Source organism: Molossus molossus, unplaced genomic scaffold, assembly GCF_014108415.1.
Source record: "Molossus molossus isolate mMolMol1 unplaced genomic scaffold, mMolMol1.p scaffold_m16_p_12, whole genome shotgun sequence".
Classification (NCBI taxonomy): domain Eukaryota; kingdom Metazoa; phylum Chordata; class Mammalia; order Chiroptera; family Molossidae; genus Molossus; species Molossus molossus.
In genome coordinates this window covers 38,776,656-38,794,350 of record NW_023425347.1, presented here as the reverse complement: position 1 = coordinate 38,794,350, position 17,695 = coordinate 38,776,656, and positions in this window count along the sequence as shown.

Below are 17,695 nucleotides of genomic sequence, written 5' to 3'. Positions count from 1 at the left end.
TGTGTGATTAAAAGGCGTTTTAATCACACCAAATTTCCATAGCCCAAATATTCGAGCCCTGACATTTGTTTTCTATTTCAGGTTGGAGTAAATTTGCACTTTTAATCATATAGGTCACTTGGGGGCCTTGTTCTTTTATACTGTGCCTTGTTAATGAAGGAACTTATAGAAACAACAAAAAAATATCACAATAACTAGAACTCGTACTTACTGAGTATTTACTATATAGTAAACATTCAACCACATGTTAATCTTGTTTTAAATTTTTCAATTACAGTTGACAGTATTACTGTATATTAGTTTCAGGTGTATAGTAGAGTGGTTAGACATTTATATAATTTACAAAGTGATTCCCCAATAAGTCTAGTACCCCCTAGCACCATACATAGTTATTACAATATTATTGACTACATTCTCTATACTGTACATCTTGGTAACTATTTTGTAACTACCAATTTGTACTTCTTAATACCTTTACTTTTTTTAACCCCATCCACAACTCCTTCCCATCTGGAAACCATCAGTTTGTTTTCTGTATCTATGAGTCTGTTTCTGTTTTATTTGTTCATTTACTGTGTTTTTTAGATTCCACATATAAGTAAAATCAAGGTATTTGCCTTTTCTGTCTGACTTATTATACTTAGCAGAATACCTTCTAGGTCCATCCATGTTGTCACAAATGGTAAGATTTTATTCTTTTTTATTGCCATGCCTATATGGTCAATTAATGTATGACAAAGGATCAAGCATATACAATGGGGTAAAGACAGGCTCTTCAATAAATAGTGTTGGGAAAGTTGAACAGCTGCATGGGAAAAAAATGAAACTAGCTCACCTTATTACACCATACACAAGAATAAACTCAAATGGATTAAAGACTTAAATGTAAGATGTAAAACCATAAGAAACAATAGGCAGTAAAATCTCTGACATTTCTCTTAGCAGAATTTCTTTTCTAATATAACTCCTTGGGCAAGAGAAACAAAAGAAAAAATAAATAAATAGGGCTACATTAAACTAAAAATTTTTTGCACAGCAAAGGAAACCATCAACAAAACAAAAAGACAATATATTGAATGGAAGAAGATATTCACTAATGACACATCTGATAAGGGGTTAATAACCAAAATTTATAAAGAACTCGTGCAACTTAACACCAAAAAACAACCCAAACAATTCGATTTAAAAATAGACAGAGGATCTGAAAAGACATTTCTCCAAAGACAGCATACTGGTGGCCAATAGACATAGGAAAATAAGCTCAACATCACTAATCAATCATCAGGGAAATACAAATTAAAACCACAATGAGCTACCACCTCATACCTGTCAGAAAGGCTGTCATCAAAAAATCAACAAACAAGGGTTGGTGAGAATGTGGAGAAAAGGAAACCCTCATGCATTGTTAGTGGGATTGCTTATTGGTGCAGCCACTATGGAAAACAGTAAGGAGGTTCCTCAAAAACTTAAAAATAGAACTACCTTATGACACAGCCATCTACTTCTGGATATTTATCTGAGGAAATCTTAAGAATGCTATGCAGTGGGAACTGTTAATATCCACATTTTACTGATAAGGAAATTGAGGCCTAAGGAGTTTCAGAAACTAATACAGTATCAGAAGTCTATCTGGTCGCAAGGTTATGCTCTTAACTTCTATTTCAAGGGACAGTAAAAGAAAATAATGTAATATAGGATGATATGTATCTTGATATCTCAGTATCAACCAAGATTCATGAGATCTAATGGCACTGGTTTAATGACAGAAAGAGATAAAGCTAAGCTTATCTTCCTATCAAAGGCAAGCATGAGCTATGGGTATGTTGAATACAAAAAGGTTAACTTAAATGCTAGAAAATATGAAAAGGCTAGAAAAATATGTTTTGGCCTTCCAAAGAGCATCTGAGCTTAAATAATTCCAATAAAATAGAGAGAAACTAAGAAGTACACAATACTGACTTCAAAGGCAAAGAGGTTCAAAACCTGATATAATAGTATAGAGAAGAATAAATGAAAAGGTAAAAGAGAAAGCAAAGGTGAAGAAATTCTATTGGATGAAATATATACAATAAGTATGAGCCTACTCCCCCAAAAGGCAAATCCATACTTTCTAGAAAAGTGCTTTTATTCCAAGGTCTCTCTGGATATCCTTATGTTCAAGATGATAATTTGAATACAGTCCAATGAAGTTATGCATTATTCAAGGGTAGTGATGGTGGATCTATGTCAACTTGAAAGGAGGTTCTTGGTCCAGTTTAATCCATCAAACATACTCTAGACTAGACACATGGTGAGTAAAAGAAAAACACTAGCCCGGCCGATGTGGCTCAGTGGATTGAGCATCATCCCATGGACTGAGAGGTCCTGGTTCAATTCCTGGTCAGGACACATGCCCAGGTGGTGGGCTTGATCCCCAGTAGGGGCCATGCAGGAGGCAGCTGATGAATGTTTCTATCTCTCTTTCCTTTCCTCTCTCTCTAAAAAATCAATAAAAACATATTAAAAAAAAACAACAACACTGAACAAGACGGTCTCTGCTCTTACAGATCTTATATTTGAGTCTGTCCTGAGCTTTGTTTCATAAATATTTTTAGATGACTTTGGTGAGTATTCAGAAGATATATTTATTAAATTTGTACATGACAAGCAGGTAAGAGGAATAGTAGATCCAGCAGATGATGACATTGCACCCCAAGGAAATTTGAAAGGCTAGTGTCATGGGTTAAACCAAATAATAGTAAATATAATAAGTGTAAGACTATGTCCTTAAATCTAAAACAACAACAACTATCCACAATGGACATCACAGAAGTATAGGTTGAAGGGAAATACAGATTAGCAGCAGATGATATAGAAAATAATCCAGAGATTTTGGCAGAAAACTCAATATGACTAAATAATGTGATTGACCGAAAAAATAAAAATAAAAGGTAATACAATCTTGAAATGTATGACTAGAACGCATATTAGAAAGTAAGAAACAGACATACTCTATCTTGTGTTAATGGCCTAGGTATGACCTTTATGAGGAACATAGAAAGAGTGGAGGATGTACAGAATAAATTGGCCAGAATATTGATGGTTCTTGAGGCAGTTGAAGGAACAGTAGAAAGAAATGAAAATGTCTATTTCTCAAAAGGTCTCACTGGGGACAGGATAGATATCTTCAAATACATAAAAGACTATTCTGTAGAGGAAGGTCTACACTTGTTCTACATGATGTCTAGAGGCAGAGGTTCAAACCTCTTGCTTTGGGCTGTGATGTACCCTGGGCTCCCTCTCCAGCTCTCTCTCAAATAGTACACTTCACCAACTGCCCAACCCCACCCTAAAGATGCATTTGTTGTTCTGCTGTCTGAAAAACACTTCTCCTAGATATGCACAGGACTAGCCATTTCTCATCATTAAGTCCTTCAGCGATCAAGTAATTTCTCTGTTGTTGTTGGTTTTTATCCTCACCCAAGGAGCAGGAGGAAGAGAAAGAGGAAGAGAGAGAGAGAAACATCAATGTGAGAGAGACACATGGACTGGTTGCTACTCACACGACCCCAACTGGGGCCGGGGACAAACTGCAACCAAAGTATGTGCCCTTAGCAGGGACCGAACCCGGGTCTCTCTGGTCCATGGACTGACGCTCTAACCACTGAGCAAAACTGGCCAGGGCACAATTAAGTAATTTCTTATGAGAGGCCTTTCCTGGCCACCCTCGCAATATTGGTATCTCCAGTTACTTGATAACACAACATCCATCTTACTTTATTTTAGCATTTACCACTCATTAAATGATATTTTCTTCATGATAGAACATGGATTTTGTGTTTTGTTCACTGTCAAATGCCCAGGTCCTGGTGGAATGCCTGGAATATTAGGTACTTAGTAAATATTGGCTGAATGCACATAAAAGATGGCAAGATCTGTCTAGATACGTTTGATGAAGAGCAAAATGTCATTGGGAGAGCTGTGGTAGATGGGATTCACACATAAATTGAAAGGCAGAACTGGATGATCTTAAAGTCCTTTTCAACACCAAAATGCTATAATAAGCACTAAATTTTGGGATGTATTATAATTACACTATTGGTTCAGGGAGGGGTAATTAAGGCAGACCAGTTAAGAAGGCTTCATTGAAGAAGTGGAAAATCAAGGGCTCTTCAAGGGTGGGTGGAGTTGGAATGGGAGAAAAGATGTCCTAGAAGAAAGCAATATTATGAGCAAAGGCTCAGAGGTAGACCTGGGTAGCACATGAGAATGAGACAACTCTAAGGAATGAGGAATGAAAGGAGAGGATGTACTTTGGGAACTTAAGAAAACGAGACTGGCCCTGGCCAGTTTGGCTCAGCGGTTAGAGCGTTGGCCTGCGGTCCGGAGAGACCCGGGTTCGGTTCCCGCTAAGGGCACGTACTTCCGTTGCAGTTTGTCCCCGGCCCTGGTTGGTTGTGCGGGTGGCAGCCACTCGATGTGTTCCCTTCACGTCGATGTTTCTCTCTCTCTCTCTCTCTCCCTTCTTCTCTCTCCCTCCCACTCTATCTGTACAAAAAATGGAAAAATATCCTCGGGTGAGGATAAAAAAACCCAAAAAAAACAAAAAAAAAGAAAACGAGACTGGATGGTAGAGTAGGGCCACAATGCGATGTGGGACCCTAAAACCAAGCTATGAACTACACTCAAGGGTATTCTTGAGGAGATAGATGAATACCATGATAGAGGTGATAGTTTCAGGGAAGTTAGATTATGATAGGGTCTGAGAGACCTTTAAAAAAAAAAAACTGTGAGGGTTTCACAACTAAATTAATAATAATTGTAGTTATTTACATAATGCGAGCCTGACATGTAGTAGGTGCTCAATAAATATTTGCTTACTACCATAAAAAAAATCCTGTTACTGAACAGTGGCAAGATACCTACAAGCCTTTGTGTAAGAAAGACAATGGATTTACATATATTTTGTCACTCAGATTCCTTCGTCATCAGTGTCCTGCAGGGGGCTGGCTGATTGTGGTCACGTGGACAGATGTCCTCTATGGTACAGAGATGGCCTCTATGACCTATACTAGAATTGCACTCCACTCAGACCAGTTGTTATAACCTTGTATGACCAGACCAGACCTATATAAGGCAGCACAGTAAAGGGATTAAAATTATTCCTTATCCATCTTTCCAGCACTTACACATTCAATGAGTTGCAGTTCTTTTCAATTAATTACTTTAAAAGCCCATTCCTTAGTCTCATTCTTCCCATCTGACACTTCTCTTTTAAAAAATTTTCAGAAGCCACATACCAGCCAAACAATAAAAACGTCTCGTCACTGTGGCCAGTGGCCCGTGCCATGGAACTCTCTGCCAAATCTCCCTCATATCAACACAGCCCCCACAGTGCACAGTGATGGTTAGACATCTAGATCCCAGCTGTCTCTAACCCCATTTCACCCCCTTTTCCTTGTTGACTGGCCTCTCTTTCCACATGACTGATTTATTTCTAGTATTTCTTGATTTCTGTTATTTTTCCTCCCTCACATTTTTTTTTTTTTTGCAAAGTTCTTTAAAGGAAATGTGTAATACATTATTGTTACTTGAATGAATTTAGTAGGCCACCCCATGAGAGCCCAGCTGAATTTGGGAGGGAGCGGAGTCCAGTGTAGCAGCTCTGGGTAACAGTATAACAGGCTGGGTTTGAAACCCGGCTCTGCCGACCTTGAGCAATTACAAGCTGTGTGACCTTGAACACATTATTTAACCTCTCTAAATAATTTTCTAAACTGAAAAACAAGAATGACAGAAATAGGAATAAGATAACCTAAGCAAAACACTTAGTGCCTAGCACATAAAAATGTTCCCTTTTCTCCCATTTTAAATGATCAGAACAATAATAAATATGAACTATCTTAATTAATCTTATGAATTCAGAGGTTGAGGGCAAAGTAAATGCTCTATCTACATCACCTTCTAACAACGACTCACTTCTGTGAAGAAATCAGTCTCACAGATTGGTGTAAATAAAGCAAAGGAACCAAGAATGCTATGTGAATTGTTCCCTTTCTCCATGGTGACAGTGCTTCCTCAATAACAAATAGACAAATGTATAAAAGCCAGTCATTTTTTACTTTGACTCATACTTGAGGAATCAAGAGGAAATGAATGAAAGGAATATTCTCAAAAGAAGAGGAAGGCACAAGCCTTACAATCACGGATGAGAGCTCTTTGCACACGCTCTCGGTACAACATTGACAAGCCGACTAAAGGGCACTGCTGTCATTATTTGCGGAGCAAACAGGCGTGAGGCCATTCAGGGGAGCAGGGCTTTGGAGGCTTAAACTCCGGTTCTGCTATTTTCCATGTGGCCAGGCCATTTATCCAAACCCTCAAAGCCTTGATTTCCTCATTTGTACAATGGAGAAATTAAGAAAAATCGTATATGTAAAGTTCTTACACAGTAAGCAGGCAGTGTGCATCGTATCACTACTCCCTTAGGGTAATGTTAGCTCAATAAAACCATGTGTTCTGATCAGGGTTTCTGGGCTGCATCACCTGAAATGTACATGGTGCTTTGGTACAAAGGAGGACTTTGTATCTGAATAGGAGGCAGGCAAGTGTTCAATAAATATTTGATCGTTTGTTTTGGCTTTCATGGAAACACCTTGTGTACCTGATACGTAGGTTAGGATCTCCTTCACAACCTTTGTAGGTAGAGAAGCTACCAGCTTCTTAGGTTTGCCCCATCTTCGCCTAAACCCACGATCGCATCTATTTCATTCACTACGGTTTTCCTTCATTTCTTTTTTTTTTTTTTTTATCCTCACCTGAGGACATTTTTCCATTTTTTGTTCAGGTAGAGTGGGAGGAAGAGAGAGAGGAACAGAGAGAGAGAGAAACATCGATGTGAAAGAAACACATCGAGTGGCTGCCACCTGCACGACTGACCAGAGCCGGGGACAAACTGCAACCGAGGTACATGCCCTTAGCGGGAACCGAACCCGGGTCTCTCAGGACTGCAGGCCGACGCTCCAACCGCTGAGCCAAACCGGCCAGGGCGGTTTTCCTTCATTTCTGAGAGTCCCAGAAAGTGTCCACTAGTTTTGCAGGAGAGCTATCCATGGAAGGAACTCTTGTTGATATATTTGGGATGTGTTAAGCTTCCACTGTGTGTAATTATCACTCTGTGGGAGGTATTTCAAACAAAATTGAAGGAAGAAGAGGAATTTAAATGATTGTCCTAAGCAGTAACTTGATATCTGTGTCACATATCTATAACCTTCTGAAAAGGGGGCTAGCTCCCTCTTTTCCATTTTGTGTGAGAGACTGTTATAACCCCTAGAGGTCATTGGTTCACGAGGAGGTGGGGAGCTGTGGACTTTGGGGACAGGGCTGGTCTGAGCGACTTTCTGTTAGCCAAATGACTAGAGTGTCAGTGAGTGGTTTGGGGGTGGTCCTGTAGAGTAAGAAGGCAAAGCAAGAAAATAGAAGTTTCACCCTTTGGTGCATGTGTTATGGAAGAAAAATATAGAAATCAATTTTGAAATAACTTTATCTCATAGATTAATGTTTTGCATTTGTTTCATATTTTTAATATAGTTTTAAAATTATTTTTAAGTTTTTAAAAGATTCTTTTTTATTATTTTTATTTTTTTTTCTTTACTGATTTTAGAGAGAGAGGAAGGGAGAGGGAGAGAGAGATAGAAACATCGATGAGTGAGAACATCAATTGGCCACCTCCTACATACCTCCCACTGGGGATCAGGCCCACAACCTGGGCATGTGCCCTGACTGGGAATCGAACTGGAGACCTCTTGGTTCATGGGTCAATGCTCAACCACTGAGCCACACCAGCCGGGCTAAAACAGATTTATTAAATTTGAAAAAGCAATATCTGTACATTGGAGAATATGGCAATATATAGATAAGCAAAAGGAAGAAAATTCAAAGTACTTCACAAAAAAGCAGATCAGTGGGCCCTGGCTGGTTTTGCTCAGTGGTTAGAGTGTTGGCCCACGGACAAGAGAGTCCCCAGTTCAGTTCCCGCTAAGGGCACGTACCTTGGTTGTAGTTTGTCCCTGGCCCGGTTGGAGCTGTGTGGGTGGCAACCACTTGATGTGTCTCTCTCACATCAATGTTTCTCTCTCTTTCTTTCTCCCTCTTCCCTCCCGCTCTATCTGAAGATAAATGCAAAAAAATGTCCTTGGGTGAGGATAAAAAAAAAGGCAGATCAGGAGCTGGAGGTTGGGGGAGGTGGAATTGAATAAAAGGGACGTAAAGAAACTTTTGGGGGAAGATGCAAATGTTTTGTCTTGCTTGTGGTGATGATTAAAAATATATATACAGCCCTGGCCAGTTTTGCTCAGCGGATGGAGCGTCAGCCTGTGGTCCAGAGAGATCTGGGTTCAGTTCCTGCTAAGGGCATGTACCCCGGTTGCAGTTTGTCCCCGGCCCTGGTTGGGTCGTGCAGGTGGCAGCCACTCAATGTGTCCCTTTCACGTCGATGTTTCTCTCTCTCTCTCTCTCTTCCATTGTACCTGAAAAAAGAATGAAAAAATGTCCTCGGGTGAGGATAAAAAAAAAAATGTATACATTGTCAAAATTCATAGAACTGTATACTTAAATGGGTTACAGCATTTCATTGCATGTAATTTATACCACTATAAAGCCAATTGATATTTTTCAAAATACTTCTATCATCACCCATACAAAATTACTGTTAATATTCTTATGTGCATTTCCTCAAATGATTTTCTATGTGTTTATATATACACTTAATTCTTTACACAAAAAAGACATAATTTTTTATCTAATTAGTTTTTATCAATTTCTATTTTTCACTCTCTTACCTGGAAGTAGATGTTACCACCAATACCAACTGCTCCCACAAAGCTCCCACAAAGCTTACTACATGACACCCAAGGGGAAAAAATTGCTTTGAGGAGAGAGAAACAGGAAGCTATTCTGACTTTTGCAGCCTCCATGATCTCATTGCTGAGTATTTAACAACCACTGCACACTTATAGGCAGGGTCTTGCCAGATAAATCTTGGATAGAGCCCTGGCCAGTTTGCTCAGTGGTTAGAGCGTTGGCCCACAGTCCAGAGAGTCCCGGGTTCAGTTCCCACTAAGGGCACGTACTTCGGTTGCAGTTTGTCCCCGGCCCTGGTTGGGTTGCATAAGTGGCAGCCAGTCAATGTGTCTCTCTCACATTGATGTTTCTCTCTCTCTCTCTCTTCCTCCCTCTTTCCTTCTCGTTCTATCTGAAGATGAATGCAATAATAATAATAATAATGAAATAAATAAATGCTGGATAGAAACATTTGCCATCAAAATTTAATGGCAGCTGACCGCTGAAAAACCCATTGGCAGCGGCTATCAGCACCCTTGACTACATCACATCTGCCTCTGAAAATGTGTTTCTACTTACAGTATATGTTTGCGCCGAATGTACACAAAACCCTTTGCACCTGGCATTTCACCGAGCATTCTAAAGAAGACAACAGAAAATTCTGACCCTTTCTTTCAGGCAAAGCTGTCATTTTCCAAAAGTAATTTTAAGGGAGGCAAAACTTGACCTCTGCTCTCAGCATCTCCAGCTGGGTCGAAGACTGAAACTGAAGTAAGACAGAATGACAGGATAAAATTGTACAAGCCTTATTTCACATAGGCTGTATGTGACATGGAGACTTCATTAGGAAATGAAGACGCTAAGAAGTGGAAAAATCTAAACGCTTTTTCGCTAAATTAAACAAAAAGAGGCCATTGTGAAAAAGTAACTATAATAACTGGAGAGACTAAAAGAAGAAAATAGTTATTAGAAAAAATGTTTAAAGTAAAATTAGAATGCTTCCTCTTTTTTGCCCAGCTGGTATGGCTCAGTGGATGGAGCGTCGTCCCATGGACTGAAAGTTCCAGGTTTGATTCCTAGTCAGTGCACATGCCCAGGCTGCAGGCTCGGTCCCCAGTAGGGGGCGTGCAGGAGGCAGCTGATAGATGTTTCTCACATGGATGTTTCTATCTTTCTCTCTAAAAAAAAATCAATAAAAGAATGTTTTCTTTTTTATTTTTCAATTGCAGTTTACATTCAATATCATTTTGTATCAGTTTCAGGTAGCATAGGGGTTAGACAATCATATACTTTACAAAGTGATTCCCCCAGTATTTCAAGTACTCACCTGGCACCATACCCAGTTATTACAATATTATTGACCATATTCCCTATGATGTAATTTAGATTCCATGGCTATTTTGAAACTACCAATTTGTACTTCTTAAGCTCTTCACCTTTTTCACCCAGTCCCCGAACCCCTCTCCTCTGACCATATTCAATCTGCTCTCTGTGTCATGAGCCTGTTTCAATTTTGTTTATTTGTTTCTTTTGTTCTGAAAAAGAGTTATTTTAACAAGATCTGTTTGTACACAATTCTCTGGGCCTCAACTCCCCAAGTATGTTTCTTTCCTCCCGGTATAGGTAGGATGTGTTTCACATGGGAGTTTTATTGCCTACATTTAGGAAGAAAGGGGGGGGGTCAGAGCACCCTTCTTATACCTGCTCTTTTTCAAGTGCCTTTAGCTCAAAATAATCCTTAAACCAAAATGTCATATGTTGGGGGTGACATATTCTGATTTCCTTCATAATTCTGAACCCCTGAGAGCCAATTCCCCCTCTTGCATGTGAGATCACAGGAGTAAGTAAGGAGCCAGAGGATATAAAGTCAAAACCATCCCTGCAGTTAATATGGATGTCGGTATAAAAGACTAATTGCAGGGGGGCAGCAGCAGTTACCACCTAACTCCGTCCTCTGCTCTTGCAGGCACCTGTGTGCAGGTGGGCCATCCAGCCAAAGAGAGAGCTGTACCTTCTACCGGGGGGTGTAGACAAAGATGCTAACTCTGGGGTAATCTAATCTATCCCTGCTGTAGCTGGTTCCTAGAGAGCAGGAAGAGAAGCCATAAAAATCCATCCACTTTTACCAGGGACAAAATAATTTGGCCCCACTGACAGAAAACAAAAATAAAACATTGGTCAGATTTCATGACGTATTTACAGCAGTGCCCGGTAACTCAGGACCGCATGCAGGTGAGGGATTAATCACAGCCTCCCCGCGACTCAGGTCTACACACCCCCCAGAAAAGGAAGAATGCCTGGTCACTGCGGGGAGGCTGGGCCACGCTGCGGGCCCGCCAGCTGTGTCTCTACATCTGAGAAGTCAGACTTGCAGCAACCTGACTCCCTCCTGAAGCCCAGGAGAGGATTTGGAGGCAGGAAGGCCAGACTTCCTTTGAGTCAGGACTCTGCATAAAAGCACCTGAGCAGCTGGACAAGTTGTCCCTGTGTCTGTGTCTGCACTTTGGGGATGGCTGGAGCCGCTCTCAGACCCTCACCCAGCAGGTGTGTACAAAGTGAAGGCAACACATGAGAAGCAGGGAGTCAGGACACACTGGCAACAGCAAAGAAGTGACAAATGGCAAGGTGGGAAGAAGAACTGTAAATGCACAGCTGTCTGGAGCCATTGAGCACTGGGATAGCAGCCCTGTGGGCCTCAGATGCTCCCCAAAGCATGGTGGTATCATAGCACTGCACCGTGATTGATGCTCAAAGTGAGTCATCAAGCAAAAGCCAAATCATGTTCAGAACATTTTGTTTAAGAGGGCAAAGTAAAGCATTCTGAAAAAAATCACTTTCCAAAATAAAATTTTTAAATTGCCATTTGTTTGGATTATATTTTATTGGATATTAATAGTACTTTCACTTAAAAAAGGTATATTCAGTGTTACTATATTAAAAATCCATTCCAGTGAGAATTGATATACACACACACACACACACACACACACATATATAGTCTTACTGATGTGTGTGTGTGTGTGTGTGTGTGTGTGTGTGTGTGTATCCACACATACCTATTTTAAAATCAAAACTTCTATCTTCCTACCTCTTCTGGGACCTAACACCATTATTTATCTCCTCCCACATCATCAGCCACTTGCTTTCTCCTACATCTTTCTCTTCAGCATATAAACATGTTTAAGTGTCTGCCACCTTGAAATCAAAACAAACAAACAAGCACCTGCCTGGGTCCCCCAGAACCTCCCCCTCCCCCAGAACTAACCAATGCCATTCCTTTCCTTCACAATTTAACTTTTAGGAAAATCTCTGATTCTTATGTCCACATCTCCAAAGAATCTTCTTTTGCTAATTTCCAGTGCTTTCTTTTTTTTAAGTTTTAATATTACCTTTTGCACATTCGCATTTGCACGTTTGAAGGTGCCTGCCCCTTTTCTCAAGTCGTGCTTTCCTCCAGGTCTCTGCGGAGCTGGTTTGCTTTATTTTCTGTCTAATTCTGTCTTATCAGTGTCTCCTTTTAAGTTCCCCTTCCCCTCTCTGAACCGTCAGTGTTGATATTTCTCAGGATTCTGTCTCTGGATCTCTTGTGACTTAAACATTCTCCCTAGATAGCCATGTCCACTCGGCTTTGATGACACCAACATCTATATTTCAAAGTGCCCACTTGTGTATGCATGTGTGCATGAGTGTGTAAAACAGTGCAGTGAACCTCTCCACCTGGACGGCACCTAAAATGTCCCAGATTCAAGCCTCCTTCCTGCTCATCAGACCTGCTCCTCCTCGGTTTCTCCCTCTCTGAGAAACACTCTTCCAATAACCCAACTTTGGAGACACCACAGATTCTTCTCTTTTCCTCACTCTCTCATGCAAACAACTGCCACCTCAGTTTTTCTGAAATCTATTTCCTCCCTCCTGTCTCCTCCTGTGTGCTACTCCACCTGCCCCTTGTATCAGGGAGTCTTCAGCCCTCACTATGCTTCTTCTATCTGCCTTTTTTATTATTATTTTTAACTACATTTTAGTGCCTCATCACATGTCCAGTAATTTTAATCTTATGCCAGACATTAGTCAAATCAAAAAATGTTATCTTCTACCAGAGAGGGTTCCCCCTTTCCTCTGTTAGGCATAAAGGGTAAAAGGTTGGTCACTTCAATTACATGAGAAATTGAGGTGTGTTGGGCTTGAATGTCAGTTTTACTAAGACTTGCTCTACCTCTAGTCTGCCTCTGCTCCCAGAGCATGGCCCTCCTGAGTCTGTGAGTGTGAGCCTGATGCTCATCTCTCCTCAGCCCTGAAGACTATGGGAGACCCAGCTCTGTTCTTCAGAAATTCCAGCCAAGTTCTTCAGCCTCCTGTCCCCCACAGGGTCAATATCTGGTAAATGCCTTGAGGACACACTGGAGGCATTTTGAGGCAAGGCCCTCCCTAGAGGACCTGTGTTTTCTAAGCATTTCAAGACTATGTCTTTTAGAAGCTGTATCCCTGTCCTGTGCAGCACCACAATTCAGCAAATGTTATGGGGGAAAGCAGCCATGTGTTTTGAATCTCCTCCTTCCTATTTGTTACATCATCTCTTTAAACTTGTTAAAAACTTTACTGGGCTTCTTTTTTTCCCCTTTTAACCCCAGCAGAAGTTCTCTTCAACCCACAGTCAAGATCAGCCAACGCCCTAGGGAAAAAATATCAGATAGTGTCAGCTCAATTTGGAAAGGATTCTGCTTTCTCTGGAATTTTAGTTCATCTAATTTTCATTCTTCCATAGCAACTTGATGCCTTTAAAATACATTTTTTTTGTCATTTATCCAGATTACCCTAGTTGTTGTACTACATCTTACCAAGAATAAAGTCTTATATGAGACTTTTTGATAACTAGCTCAGTATTTTATGCATTATACACAACTTGCCAAGTGAATTTTTAATTAATGAATAAAGAAATCATTTAACTTTTTAAAGCATCATTTCCTTTTAGTGAGACAGTAATATTTTACATGAATTTAATGCTTACTGGTATACAAAATATTTATTCAATTCAAGAAAGAACGTGATCCATATTCCATATTCATTTAATTTTTACAATACCCCTTCAGTAGGAGTTATAATAATGATGAGGAGGATAAAAATAGACACTGTTTATTTACTCTGTGCTAAGCACTATGCTAAGTACTTTACATACATTATCTTATTTAGTCCCTATAGTAAGCTGAAATACCTCTCCCCTTCTTCCACGAGGAAACTAAGGCTGGAAAAAGTTAAATGACTTGTCTAAGTGCTCACAGGTGGCAAATGGAAGAGTTGGGATTCAAATACAGTGTGTCTGGTTCCCAGTGCAGGATATTTTCACTACACTTCAGCTTTTTCTCTGGTATGCTATCAGTTTCCCTGAAGGGTTGGACTAAAATGCCTGATATCCTTCATTTATAACCCTTCCTAAGAATTACATGAATATAAAATATAGTTATGATTTACCACAAGACAACACTGAAAACACTTGAATTGGCTGCCTCTTATCGATGGAGACAGTTTTACCTTGTTTAGATGACATTTCATTGTCTGGTCTCAGATCTGGACAGCAATAATAATTTGTAACACAAATAATTAGGTAAGATGAGGGATGTGTCTCTGGCCATAGCAATGAATAAATTTAAACCTCACAGGAATTAAATGTATTACTTTGACTTCATTAGCACTTCACTTTGAACTTCTGTGTTAGCCAGCCACAGGTCAAATAGATCAAATAATACTTTATACTGGTAAAAATAAAAGCTATTCCATTTGTTTCTTTAAAATTCACTACTCAAAGAAACAGCGATCCTAATGTCATATGTTAAATTACTTGTCATTTGGAAAAAGAAAAAAGATTTACTGGGGGGGAAAAATCAGCCATTTTAGAAACTAAGTGATTAAAATACATATATTTTTTAATCTTGCTGAACTAGATTTCTCTTTATTCAGAATCATGTATTTTTTATTATTTATTTTTGTGAACTGGTGAAGTGTTTATCAGGTATATTATTAGATAAGGATGGGTGTGTATTATAAGCTTTAGTTAAAACAGCCTCTTCTTTCCTTATGAAATGTGCATGAAAAATAAGAAATATATACTTCTAATGAACAAAAACTTCTAATGAACAAAATGAGTTGTCGACCAAAAGAGATCCAGAATCATGAAAGTAGGGAACAGACTGACAAACCTCAGAGGGGTGGGGAGTAGGAGGGTGGTAAGCGATAAACCAAAGAACTTATATGCATATATGCACAACCAGTTGACATGGACAATACTCTGGGGAAGGCCGGACTGGGGTGGGAGTGGGAAGAAGGGGGTCAATGGTGAAAAAAGGGGGATACCTGTAATACTTTCAACAATAAAAAATAAAAAAGAAAGAGCCCGGTTGGTGTGGCTCAGTGGTTGAGCATTGACCCAGGCACCAAGAGGTCAACAGTTCAATTCCCCGTCAGGGCACATGCCCAGGTTGTGGGCCAGATCCCCAGTGGGGGACATGCAAAAGGCAGCCAATCGATGTTCTCTCTCATCAATGTTTTTATCTTTCTCTCCTTCTCCCTTCCTATCTCTAAAATCGATAAATAGAAAAAAAAAATTTTTTAAAGAAATACAAACTTCTTCTCACCAAATAAAAATTTTAAAAAGGAACTGATATCAATAGATCCCTGGATTCTTTATTATTTCTGTCTGAAAGCTATTATTATTCTCAGTGAGTAAGTAGAATAATTATTATAAGCATAATAATATTTTCAGAAAGAATTGTCTTTACCTGTTCACCTCTTGTATGTGTGTAGATTTATAGATATAGAAAGATATATAGATTTCATGTATATCCCTGGCCGGTTTGGCTCAGTGGTTAGAGCGTCAGCCTGTGGTTCAGAGAGACCTGGGTTTGGTTCCCGCTAAGGGCGTGTGCCTCGGTTGTGCTTTGTCCCCGGCCCTGGTTGGTCGTGTGGGTGGCAGCCACTCGATGTGTCCCTTTCACATCAATGTTTCTCTCTCTCTCTCTTCCTCTCTCTCCCTTCCATTCTATCTGAACAAAAAATGTCCTCAGGTGAGGATAAAAAAAACAAGAGATTTCATATATATACACATATTTATGTATATATATATCTTATATAGATATAAATAAATCTATTTAGCTATATATCTATATATGTTCATATACACATAAGGTATACATGCATTACACATTAGACATCTATATATGGACAGACATATGTGTTAAACTAGGTCTTTTGTTTAAATTATTATATAGATATTTCTTGATTTTTCAAGGTATTTTTAAATCTATTATATATATATAATTTCTTCTCCACATAAGTGTGTTATGTTAATAACAGAAGAAATCATAATACAAAGAGTTAAGCTAAATGTTTTGTCCATGATCACAGAGCAGAATCCAGATGACAGCCCGGTCTCCAGATTCTTCCTTTTCACGACGCTGCCATGCTTGCTCGATAGGCTTCCCTCCAGCTGAGTCTGGGAAGGACACCGTGTCCCCATTTCGATCTCCCTGAATCAATTCACTCAAACAAAAGGTCATTTTAGACAGAAATCAGTTGGACTGATTTCTTTCACTGTATTGCCCAGTTTGAATAAAATGAGCACATCAGTGCCTTTGTTTCTGTTACACACACAGCCTAAATAAACACTGACCGGGTGCTGTAACACCAGCCTCTGTGACCCATTTTAAACCTCATCTTTTGGATTAAATGAACACTTCTCTCTCTAATTAGAATATGACTGAAAGGAAGGACAGAGAAGATGAGAAGACGGCAAATGACCCCTTTCTAAGCCAACACTATTGAATTACAAAAGCAAAGAAAGCTATTTTTGAAAATTGCAACCACGAGGGAGCAAATTTATCGATCGTATCATTGTTTTTTTCTGCCTGTTGCTAGGACGTGGTCTATATTAAAGATAGTTGTTGCCTTGGTGAAAATCTTCCCAGAGCAAAGTAGTAGTGCTCCCCCTGCTGACCAAAAAGCCCAGGCTGTGTTGTTTTGTTTTTCAATTAAAAAAAATTAGGCAATTAGGTGCCTTCAATAAATAGCTTTGGACATTCCTTGAAAAATTGCATTCTAAGGATATTAGCAACTATTTACATGACACTGCAAATGTTCTTTCCTGTTGCATGTGAAGAGACATAAGGCAAACTCTGCCCAGCTGCTTGGAGTTCTTCCTTTGTTTCCTCTCCTTCAATTCAGGGTGATTCTGGGGCAAAGACCATTCTCACGTTTACATACATTGTTATGCTATTTGGGTGCCATTTATATTTTGAAAGGGCTCAGGGCAGGAAATTTCATATAACATTAACTACTGATTTTTACTAATAACTAGTTACTTGTAATAGAGGAGAGGGAGAAAGAAGGAGGATTCTATTAAGATCTTAGTTTCTGTCACCATGTAATTACTGAAAGCATTTAACAATTAATCTGAGAAGTGGTGGTCAGTAGGGAGAGGCAGGTGAGCCTCCCTGAATTTGAAGCACCTATAACCTATCAAGTTAGCTATTACCAGAAGGAGTAGAGTTTCGGAGGGGAATTGTGAAATGGAGTTATAGATTTAAAAATCATCAATCGATGTCAGAGTTGAAATCAGACGTATGAGTGAGATCATTCCAAAAGTAAAATAAAGAAAATAAAGAGAAAAGGGCTCAGCATGAAAGCTTGGGAAACATCACTAATATTTAAAGAATAGGCAGAGAGGAACCATTAGTGTAAACTGAGACAGACACCTCAGAAATTTTGGAGAAAACGAAGATCAATTATTACTAGATCAACCAAAGGAGGAGAAAAGTTCAAGAAGAAAAAAGTCAATAGTGTCAAAAGCCAAAGATAAGCCAAGAAGCATGAGAAGTTATTCCATTGG